This window comes from Aptenodytes patagonicus, chromosome 17 (assembly GCF_965638725.1).
Source record: "Aptenodytes patagonicus chromosome 17, bAptPat1.pri.cur, whole genome shotgun sequence".
NCBI lineage: Eukaryota > Metazoa > Chordata > Aves > Sphenisciformes > Spheniscidae > Aptenodytes > Aptenodytes patagonicus.
Window position 1 is genome coordinate 12,426,247 of NC_134965.1, and position 12,202 is coordinate 12,438,448.

The window sequence follows — 12,202 nt, forward strand, 5'->3', positions numbered from 1 at the left end:
AAAGGCTGTTTTAACATATTTATAACTGTCACTTCATCCTAGAAAATAGGTACCCTGGGGAAAAAAAAGCCTAGCAGGTATTTACTATTTCTGCATCTCCTGGTATTCTTATTACTTGTGGTGGTATCTTTTTGATTTCTCTGCAGGTAATTGCCTCAATGTATATACCTTTGAAGAACCTATTAAAAAGAAAGTGTTAAATACAAATACTCTGTGCAGCAGATGCGCATTGTGATGACTTTGCTAAGTGTTATGCCTCTCCATTACTCACAAGCTTCTACCAGTCTGCTCTCAGCAGGAATGCCGTATGTAGGATTAAAGGAAGCAACAAAACAAGAACAAGAGTCAGGTTTCCCTGGCAGCACAGTTTATGTGCCTTTCTAATGTGTTGCTTTATCTGTCTCACAGAATAGCGATAGCCCCTGCAGAAGAGAAAAATAAATTATGCCTTAATTAAGCACTTTTTTTCTGCTTTTCTTGTGTCCCCAGTGAGGGAAGGCTGTGTCATTCTAACTGCATCCATTTAGAAAAAAAACATGTATACTTAGAACGTTAGACCCTTGGAAATACTCTGTAAGGCAGACAAGTCCCTAACATCTATGGAGCTACCCGATACATCGCAGTCCACATGGTTATTTTTCACTTGCTCAAGGTGCAGACAAAACCCTGTGTTCTTTTCTCAGCGCAGCTGCTAATGCATAACTTTACTTTTCGTCCCCTCTGTAATTCCCAACTGCTTCTCCCAGAGCAAAGCTACTCTGGGGATGTCAGCTTGTGCTGACTGCAAAAGCCTGGATAACTTCATTCAAGGAACAAGCAGAAGAGGAGACAGCCATTCATTTCCAGTTTACCTCTGAATGACCGTGTGGCCTAATATGATTAGTTGGGCTGCCTGTGTGTAACGTTTCAGATGTGTCAAGTAATTCTGTGAGCAAAAAGCAATTTGGATTTTGCAGTTAACTGCATGCTCCAAACAAAGTGTTTCTTATGGATAGGACATTGATGGGAACTTTTCTTTGGTGTATAATCAGTAATGAGTTCATCATCATAAGATTATCTTCCCCAAAGACGTAGGGATTTAATTCTCTCTAATATCTTCACCCTTCTATGAAATTTGCTTGAAATCAATAAATACTTCATTAGGGAGTCACACAAGCTGTCTTGATCTATGCAGTATTTTCATAAGGACAGGCAGCGTACCATGTGAACAGAAGTTCGTGCACCCCTGCGCCATGTTCTGGTGCACAGTCCACCTCTTACCCATGTGTCTCATGCACTTAGTCAGTGGTTTGGACTGAGAACTGTCTATGTAATGACTAATGTAATCAGAAGCCAATCTGGATTAGTCCCTCTACACATCACTGTGTGGAAAAAAAAGCGCATTAAGTCTGGACTGCTAAAAGCTAAGTTGAAATGCTTTGACCACATCACAGTAACAACAATTAACAAGGGTAAATGTCTCTTGTCATAGCCTATTCCCAGCCTTCCCTATACTGCTGTACTAAGCAAAGCAGCCTGTTTGTTTTTCTAGCACAGGCTGACCTTCTGTGCAGTCAATATCTAAAACACATTGTCTGAGAAGAGGGAGTTCACAACATTAAATTATGCAATTATATGAGTGCACCCAAGCGTTTAGCAATGCAGACTGCATCCATTCCTGCTGACTAGTTGTGATTTTCAGATACATTGGAACCGGCATGTCTTGAAATGTGAATTCTTTGCAGATGGCTGTATCTGCTCAGCATAGAGCTGTAGGCAAAACTCCACTATGATATTCTGAACAGCTCTCCCATTGTGTAGCTCTGGGGCATGTGAGAGAGGGAAAGATGTGAGCAGAAAGACATTTGCAGCTCCAGTTCTGCTGTTTTCCAGATAGGCCAAGGCTAGTAAGTGGAGCTGGGCAAATTTCTGTAACAGCCTTTCTGACTGTGAAACTTTCCCTGTTTGAAGGGTATGGAGGGGTCAGGATGTAGAGAAAGTACAGGGAGCATTGGCTGGGCTAAAATTCCTAGCCTCACAGCATAGGTGAACAGCACATGCTATTTTGAAGACATCTAGGACAGCCAACAACTGCTGAAATTCTACAGACATATCACTTTTTAACAGAAATACAGAACTGAAAAGGATCATATGGGTTCTTTCATAGCTTGAACACCTAAATAAAATTATTAGCAAGTCCAACATCCTGATTATCCTTCATGGAAACACTTGAATGCTTGTGGTTTTGATATTTCAGATTTCCTATTTTAAATGTGAATAGTTTAGGGTAAATTACGGTGTTTATGATTTGACGGGAGCTTTTTTGTTTCATGTTTTGGTAAAAGATAGGCAATACTACTGAACCATGCTTTTGCATTTGGAGGAGTTCGCAAATCTCAGAGATGGTGCAGAACTACTGAGCTAACAGGCTGAAACTGAAAAGAGGTTCATGGATGGATGGGAGCTGGAGGCATTCTGTTTCAAATAGCTATGACCACAATCCCATCAAAGAAGAAGAAACAACATAAAGCACTTTAGATCTAGTATTATAAGTTCTGACTTCATTTAGCTCAATGAATATGTGGAGTAACTCCACTAAACCAATGGAATTCTTTTTTATTATGCCCATTGTAATGGGCAAAATCTGACCTTTTGACAAGGACTCTGGGAAGCACGGATGTGGATCATATCTACCCTTTTCCTCCTTGTGATTTTAAATCCTCAGTGCTCTATATGGTTTAAATAGACACGTCAGACAGAGGAAACATTATCATCTCTACTTCATGGGGGAGGCAGGCAGATTAGATGATTTGCCCATGGCTATACTTTCTGAAGGAGCCAGGAACTGAACCAGACTGGTCCAGTCTCAATGTCTTAACCACAGGGTCATCATTCCCTTCCTTGAAATGGTTTCCAGAATCATGATTATACTGACTGGAAGCCAAAGTAGTGGAAACACGTACTCCCAATAAACCGCAAGCTACAGTTATGGGCTCTTCCCTTGCACTGCCTAAATAAAGTTTCAGAATATTTCCCTTAGTTCTTCAGGGCATAAAAACGTATTCTGGCTTGAAGAGGAGACAGATTTACCAAGATGAATCTGTTGTTTTTGAAAGCCGTTTTCAATTTTTATTGAACAGGACTTTCCCATGTGAAAGAAACACATGCTGCTTGGTGCCAACACCTCCTTTCCCTATAACTATGATTTTATTCATAGGGAAGAGGGGGATCGATTTGAGCAAAGAACAAACAGAAAACTGCACTGAATGGTGGAAACGTGATCATCTGAGATGTGAGAGACGCCATGCCAATCCACTGGTTCTTTAGTCCAGGTAGCTGACCTATTTGATTCCTTGTACTCTGCCATTTTCCTCTCATGGCTTAGTGTTATGCTTTGGGTTAATCCAGTTGTATTGGTAAATTATATGTGAGGAGGGCTGCTGCAAATATGTTGCATTAGTGTAATGCAACTGACCAAAGACTGCAAAAGCTGGCAACTCAGGATCTCATGTGGAGTGTTTGGAAATATATCGGCTATAAAAAGAGTTGAGAATAAAAACAAGGAAGGAAGCAGGAGAGGCATGCAGATGGCTGCTGTAGGACTGGTGTCACTCTACTTCAGTCAGAAACAAATTCCTCCCTGTTTTTTTAGATAGCTTTGCAAAGAGGATGTGCTAGTATTACTTCCTGACACTGGGGGTTTGTTATCGGTGCGTATGATGAGAGACAGCATTCCAGAGAGGCAAAGGTCTGTGTAAACTGTTTGTCATCCCCAAGCACAGACAGATCCAACTTTCCAACTGCCTCTTCATGATGATCAAGCTAAGACTAAAAGTTCTTTCCCTCTTCCTTCAGATGAGTGTCCAAGCTCCCATAGGTCATACCACATGGGAGACACAGAAAAGCTTTATTTTCTTAAGATAATTATTTTCTATGTTTTTTTTACAAATTTCTGCCTTCAGAGACATTTGCCTCTCCCCTGCTAGTATGCTCAGAAAATAGACTGGCACCAATTTCAGGACCTGCAGTTAAAGAGTTCCTGACTTCTCAGTCAGAAGCTGTGAATCATCTGCTATTTAGTGATAAGCAGGTCATTCAGCCTTATGGCTTCTGCTCAGAACCTGACCATGAGCTAACTGAAGTCAAGGGGAGTTTCTCCCCTGGTTTGAACTGGACCTACACAGCTCCTTAGAGGCACACTGAAAAGATCAGTACCCTATGGAAGTATGAAGTCTTCTGTATTAGCTTTTATAACTCACTCTTTTCTTCTAATGAAAATAACTTACAGTTTGGGATGCACAGGGATCATTCCAATGGCAAATGCTGGGTTTCTTCCACCTTTCTTTTGTGAATGGAGTGAGACAATCCAGAGTGAGAAAATGTACTACAACAAGCTCTGACTTAGCAAAATACTTACGCCTGTGCTGGTTTGTGTTCCTTTCTAAGGCAGCACCTGAAAGTGTGCTTAGGCAAAGCCTGTGCAGTAGCAATTAAACTCAGATACTAACTTGACTTCAATTTAAATGTTTCTGTCATATTGACTGCTGTAGTACTTAAGTATGGGCTTAAAATTAACTCTATGCTTATGCAACGTCCTGAATAAAAACACTTTCCTGCGCTGAGACCTCTGTCCTTATTGTGATCAACTGGTCAGGTCTTGTCAGGCGATACTCCCCATGAGAAAACAATGGGGACTTTTACCCTGTGAACTGCAGAAGCAGGCAGTAGCCAGGGCCAGCTGCCTATTTCTCAGCTGGCTGAATTCTTCGATTTTGCAGTGAGAGTAGAGGTAAAGACACATGCGAGCTGCTGGATCAGGAAAAACTAAGCTCAAATATGAGGGAAAGTGGTAAGGGTTTACTTTGTGCTTTCCTGTACATTTGTCTGCCATGAATGCGAAGGGCTTCCTATTTGGTGCTGTGGGGTGAGAGCCAGAATTTTCAAAACTTTGGCTCAGCTCCTGCTAGCATTCATGTTCTGCTTATCTTGCTTCCTCTGCAAACCATTTCCAGAGATGGTGTTATTGAGAAAGTCGATGATTGTGATGGAAACTGAGGAAGAAGAGCTAGCAGAAAACCAAGAGACTGAATTCAAATGCTGACATGAACTGGCCATGACCATTCTCTCTCCAGACATTATCAGCAAGATTAGAGCGTGCATTTGTGCAGAACTGGGGCAGCTGAGCCCTACCACACTAGCAGCTACTGACAGAAATAGGGTAGTGAGACAGGCTGTGCTTTCTAGCACTTTCTGTCTAAGGAGATTTTTCTAAAAGCAGAGAAATGTCACCCATCCCAGGTATCTGTATGAGCCTCATCAGAAGGCTATGCTCTTCTCTGCTTGGAAGCAGGCAGAAGAGCAGGACTGCGGTACCGAGATTGCAGTGGGACTGCAGTGTGCCCACACCAGACCAAAGCTGTAGAATGCAGCTCAGGAATAAAAAGCTTGACAACTGCAAAATGAGAATCAGTTCAGAGCTGGATTTCTAATCACCTTGTTATGTATGTGCCCTGATTCAGCAAGACACAGAAGTGTATCTCCAAGCCTGACTTCAGCATGACAACTTGTGTTTAAAAATCTTGGCTGAGTCAGGGCCAGTAGCTGTAACGTAACACTGCGCATCTCAGTTTTACAGCCCAGGATTTCAGATTGTCTAGACCTTATCCATCCTGCCTCCCCAGAATGTTCCATAGCACTGAAGCAGGACCATGAAGCACTTAAAATGATCAACCATAAATATAACTGACTAACAGTGTCTGCTAGTGCCTGTTGCAGGAAGAGGTTAGTAAAAGTGTCAGCACAAACAACTCAAAGGCTTTTTGACACCAAAGGGATAAAAAAAATCAGCCTTCTTGGTGTATGGTTTTAAATTGCATCTATTTGTCTAAAGTGGTCTATTCTACAAGACTTTATTCCAACTATCATGATTACATGTTTAGGAATATCATACATTATAACCACAGAACCAAAATGGAGAGCATTTCTACCATGTTATGCTTTCAAAATGAGAAACTTAAGTCAAATGTTAATGTAAAAATTATGCCCATTGCATTTTATAAAGACCTTTACCGTGTTTGAGTAGACTGCAGAATATTTGGTTCACTATTTTCTGTAGCATCACCAGAAAAAGATTTATCTGCATGTACATTTGTGCTTGGTGAGTAGTTTGGGCAGTGACTATCTGCTGTGTGAGAAGTTAAGCATATAGATGAAGCCCCGGCTCTTTACACTGACTGAGACAAATGTTTCCATTTAAAGGAAGTTTTGCATAGTCTTGCACAGAAAGTTTAGGCTATCTTACTTCTTGCCCTCATGCTAATATATGCTATCAGCTGGTTAATTCATGGATGCACTAAATAGCTTAAATATGGTATGACTACTATAATTCACAGTCTGAACTGTATGCAGAGTTCAAGCAGGGATTTGGATAGTACATGCCCTTAAAGGTGACTTTCAATAGAAAAAAAAGTTATAAATATTTGTTTGCTGAGAACTCAGGTGTACAGAAACAGCCTAAAGGTATTTTAAGGACGTCTGTCTCTTCTTACTTCTCTTTCCCCTGACAAACTCCTGTTTGACCAAAATTGTTTACTATTTATAAACATACCATCAAGTGAAGACTCCTGGTACAAAAGTCTAGTGACTGTCCACACCCTAACGGGAAGGGAGTATCATTCTGTGAATATGAACAGTACCTTACTGGCATCTCTTCATGCTACCACAGTCAAGGCAACAAAAAATTTGCAACTCCCAAGGGCTCACAAATCAAGACACAAACCTCCTTTATGTCAAGAATTTGGCCTGCAAGTCATCATAGAATAAAAAAGGTAGTTCTTTTCTTTGCCTTCTAGTTAAGAGCTAAGATGGCAGATTCTTCCTGCTGCTTTTGTTTTCATTTTAGTCTGACTTGCCCTCTCCCTCCAGGCTTTGTTTTAAAAAAATGCAATGGTCCAGTGGATGCTCTGTCACAGTTTCTCTGTGCCCTTCAATATTTTTCCTCTTAAACTTGAATCTCCATGCATTGGCTACCTTGAGACCTGACCCAGTTTTATACAGCATGGTACACAGAACCCTTGTTCCCCAGGGACTGTCACTGACTTGAACAGAGCCCTGCACACAGTTTATATTGCAGCTTTGGGTCTCTGGCTACTAGTCTGCCATACAGAATGAAAGGAAGGGGTTAAGTTTTTTAGCTAGTTCTGAAAAACAGGGTGCCACTGTGAGCCAGAATTAAAATGAGAATGAATCCAGACTGCAGTTCTTCAGGACATACTATATTTTCTATAGATCTCCCTTTGCCTCTTCCCTTCAAAATCCCACTCCGTCTTTAACATATATTACACGTATTATATTGTTATATAGAATTCTAATTAAGAATAGTTAAGTAATGTAATGAAATCTGCTAGACCAGAAACTAAGATTCTCCCTTTAAGTATGTTTCTCTACCAAACAACTTAGCGCTACAGTAATCACTGTGAACAAAGAAAAAATGCCAGACCCTAATCAGCACACAGCAGGGATGGGTCATGAACACATTTATCTTTCTTCTCACAAGCCTCCCCTGGATAAAGGAAATGCCCTAATACTCAAGGCATCTTGGACACCAGATGGCTGATTATTAGACATTTTGTGAAGAGGAAGGAAGTAAAGAGAAACAGCCTGAATTTTCACAGTAATGTAGGAACAGGGGAAAGGAAGGTGGAATGAGGACCTAATCCAAAACTTACTGACTGGGAAGACACTGATTTCAAAAGACTTTGGATGGGAAGGACAAAAGATACGTGTTTGCTTTTCCTTCTGCAGATTAATTCTCAACTCATCAAGAGCTAGCATGATTGATAGGTGAATAAAATGTCCTTTCTATTATCATCACTGTAATGACTTACAGCTGAGCCAGTTTTTGCAGGGGACAGGTTGGAGTTTTTAAATATTCATAATAATGTTGCAAGTTTCCTTTAGACTATCTGCAGGCTTTCCATAGACCTGGTCTCCGAGAGCCTGACTCAGTAGAGCAGGAGCAGGCTGTGAGGCCAGGAGGAACACCAGAACACAGAGGCAGTTGCTTGCAGAATTCCACCTCCTATGAAGGAACTCAACAGGCAATGCCAACCAGATGCATCTGGGCTGATCCTCCACTAATATGGCCCAGCCTGTTTTACAGTGTCTTAACTTCCAGAAAGCTGTGAAAGCCAGCTCCTTCCATTTCTATCTACTGTGGGGTTCTTGCAGCTCTTCTAAAACAGAGATGTTAGTCTATCCAGGCTCTCCCCAGAGATGACTACATAACTGAGAGCTACAAGACGTGCACAAGAATGCTTAAGGGAAAGAAACTTCACGGGTGTTTCACAAGTGGAAGATGGCAATAGCTCCTCCGTGTCCCACAATGGAGGGACACGGCTACATCGGATGTGCAGATGAATCTTGGGAAGAATGCGGATGTTGGATCTAGCGGTCTCTGTGGTCCTGCTCCTCCCATGGAAAGGGATGTGGATTATCCAGCAGGCCCTGCTGATCCCAGGACAGCCTTCTTGCCAGGTATGCGATGAGAGACAATGAATTGCTTGAGGAATGTATGTGGCCACCCCACTTCTGAGGCATTGCACATGCAGATGAGGAAGAAGGGTTGTAGAACTGGAAGTGAGGCCTCCCACAGAACAGTATGAGAACTGGTGGTAAAATCTCTCTCCACACAGAAGAGGCTGCATCAGGAAAAGTTTGGGTTTTTTTTTCCTTTTACCAGCAAAACTGGCATTGAGTTAGAGTTTTGCTGACAGAAGTATGGCACGCAGGGGTGTGAGGAGTTTTTTCTCATTTTGCTAATCAACTTAACTACATTGCCAAAACCCTGAGTGCAGGACAGGCCTTACACAGGGCGTCCACAGCAGAATCTGGACTCATGTCCTTTCTATAGGCCTGTTACGTCAAACGAATCCAAGAGCACAGGATATAAGGTGAACAGATGATTAACCTGTCCAACTCCTTTCCCTCTATTTAAAACAACAACAAGAAAGGGCTTGGGGGGATGAAGCTAATAGCCATGTGGGGTAACAGCTCTGAAAAATTTAATGATGGACCTTGAGCCTTTTTTCACACAGATGAAAGAAGGGTGGTTGTGATACAGTTCAGTAGCATGCTAATGACAGAGGTAGCGGCAAAAAGAACTAACGCCATCAGCCGTGTTTCAGACTCAGGGCTGTAATCTCCTTATGCAATACACTTGACAAAGCTCTCGTGGAATATGAGCCTGCTTTTTCTACCACAGTATATACCCCCTCCCTCACCAGACTGTGGGTTACTGGACTTTACTTATTTATTTATTTATTTATTATTTTTACTGTTATAACATTTAACCAAATAAACTGGTTATTTTGCTGCAGATAAAACAAACATGAGGAAGCTCTGCTTGCAGGGATGGGTATGCCTGTCTGAGGGGAACAGCAGCAGCTCACCTGCTGCAGAGTTTTGAGAAGTAAAGCTGCCTAATTATTTTTTATTACCCCTGTGTTGTTTTGTTAACCAAATACTTGTCTTTTTGCCTCACATACATCAATGCCAATATACAAATTGCACAAGGGGATTATGCCAGCATGAGTCAATCTTGGGTGTGTTTATCCTCGGAGAGACATAAGCCTCTGTTTCTAGAGGCGGGTGTTTCTTATCCTCGTTAGACCTATGAGTATCTTTCGCCAACAAAATTTGTCACTTTTCACTGTTGGCATGTCTGCTGCTAGAACAAACCCCACAGACTGGCAGGCCTCCAAGTGGGGTGGGGGCTAAGTCCTCTGTGGATATCATTATTTAGTATTTACATTACAGCAGGGCTTAGAGGCTTCTAGCTGAGATTCAGGCGTTGCTGTGCAAGCAGAGAGTAAAAGACACTTCCTGCCCCAAACAGTTTATAGTCTAAACAGAAGAGACTGGTGATAAACAGCAGAGAAAAGGCAGCGTTATTGCCACACAGTTAATGCTAAAGCAAGCCTGCAAAACTCATGAGATTTTTCTAAAAATAAATGTTGAGGTTTTTATTTGTTTTATAGACCATGAAAATTTGTATATTCAAGCTTTCTTAAAGCTAGAAAGTTTTTGGTTGCTGTAACAGCTGCAATTCTTGCTTACTCACGTGACTCCAGGAGGTGAGGTCTTATAAGATAAACACATCACTCCAATGATCCTCCTTTCAGTCCCATTTCGAAGTTCCTTTCCATTGACCTGTCTACAGAAAACATTGAGTGTAGCTACACAGCTAGTTTCTTGTGTCCTCCATTTGTGGAGCAAGAGAAAATTATTTTTAACAACAACAGTAATGTTTAATTTTCACATCTCTTCCTCCATTATTCTCAGCATACAGTTCAGTTTCCTGTATCTATCCATGTCTCATTGGTATATACCACTGTCAAACCTGTGGATTTGGTGTTCCATCCCTTGCTTTTGACCTTGCCATTTTAACCATCAGAAGAGTCCTGTTAAATTCCTGGGTTCTCTGATGATGGGTGATACCAAAGAACAAAAAAATAAGCAGACAGAAAGGAGTGGGTGTTTCGCTTGCCCAAGGTGGCCTCTACTGTAATTTGTGCATGAGGCTCACCAAATGGGCAGCTGAGCAGGAAAAAATCTGTGGAAGAAGTGGACCTATGCTAAAAATTTTCTGAAAGGTGCAGGCCAAATCTTAAACTGGTATGAACTGATTTGGCTCAGTTGCAGGCAATGGAGATATTTAAACTGGGGAAAATGGTGAGGATTTGTCCCACGACCACCATCTCACCATCTTCGCTTTCCCTGTATGTCCTAAAAAGAATATCCACCTGCATGTCTAAAAATAGGACTTAAGTTCCTCAACTTCACAGCAGACAAGCATGCCAGAACTACTGTGTATTATTGTGCTTTGCTGCGATGAGAAAGGAATGCTCTTACTGTCTGTGTAGGAGGAAGCCTTTGAGGAGAAAATCATCGATAATAAAGGCCTCTTTTATCTGAAACACCTAACATTTCAGCTCCTCAAATCTCAACACTGCATTTTCTTAAAACAGGTTTCTATTATGTGTTAAACACATCAAATAGAGTAATTCAGTCTCATAATCTAAATTCAGTGTTGTGATAGCTGAATGAAATTGGGGCAAGCTAGCTAAAAAGGTAATAGAAGCTTTTCATAAAAGCAGCATGTGAAATGCATCAGTGCTTTTCTTTCTTCGGGGAAAAAAACCAAAAAGGTATTTGCTTTTCTCCAGTGAGCTTATGTTACTGAGCTGAAGACCCTTGATATGGTCTATAGGGCAGGACTTCCTAGAGGTGATTAGCAAGGTTAGGACTTTATTGTGGTAGTTAGCAAAGGAAAATTCCTGTGCCAGAGAACTTGGTCTGTGTAGGCAAGATATGGGGAGCAGTGGGGAAGAGAAATCCTTTCAGTTCTTAGGTCAGTGGCTTAACCAAGGAGTTAACAGTTTTCTCTGACCCAGTTTAGGCATTCCACATTTTATTTTTGTTTTCAAAACTATTGTTGCTTTTTGATATGCGAAAAAGGCCACTGTACACTTCACATAGGAATGAAGTACACAATGTGTTTGTGGTTCCCCTGATTCAAGAAAAAAGTGGTTGTTTTCCTCTACAGAATGCAGTTCATATCTCTACCACACATACATTGTACATTGAAGAAGAAGTCCTAACAAGTGCATCAATACATGTATAATGTACAGCATGAAAAATGTTACTTCCCTGCATCTCTGGGCAAAACAGCTCATTCAGTGTGCTCACATGGTCCTTCTAGCATTGCCCAGCCACTGTATTTCTCTTTTCAAAACCTCTGATAAAGCAGTGTTTTTATCCCCCTTTTCTTATAGGCAGAGAGCTGTGATTCCAGACAACTTAAATTATCAAGATTACACACAAAGTTTGTGGTGAAATAGCAACCTGAATTTAGTTGCCAATCAACATGCTTTCCTTCCATTTCTTTCTGTATCTTTGTTTTCAAGGCAAAGACTGAAAAAATCACAACAGGATCAACATGGTAGAATTTTAAAGTCTGTACACGATGCAAGATGCTGGGAAATACTGCTCACTAGGCACTAATGCTAATGAAGTTGGAATCATTTTTTTCCCCCCCCATTATAAGCTGCATTCTCCAATATACATTCTCAATACAGACCTCATATGAAACACAGTGTGTTTAAGGAATTAAATAAAGACCTTAACATAGATGTGTGTGACAGTTTAATAGAATCTGTCCCAT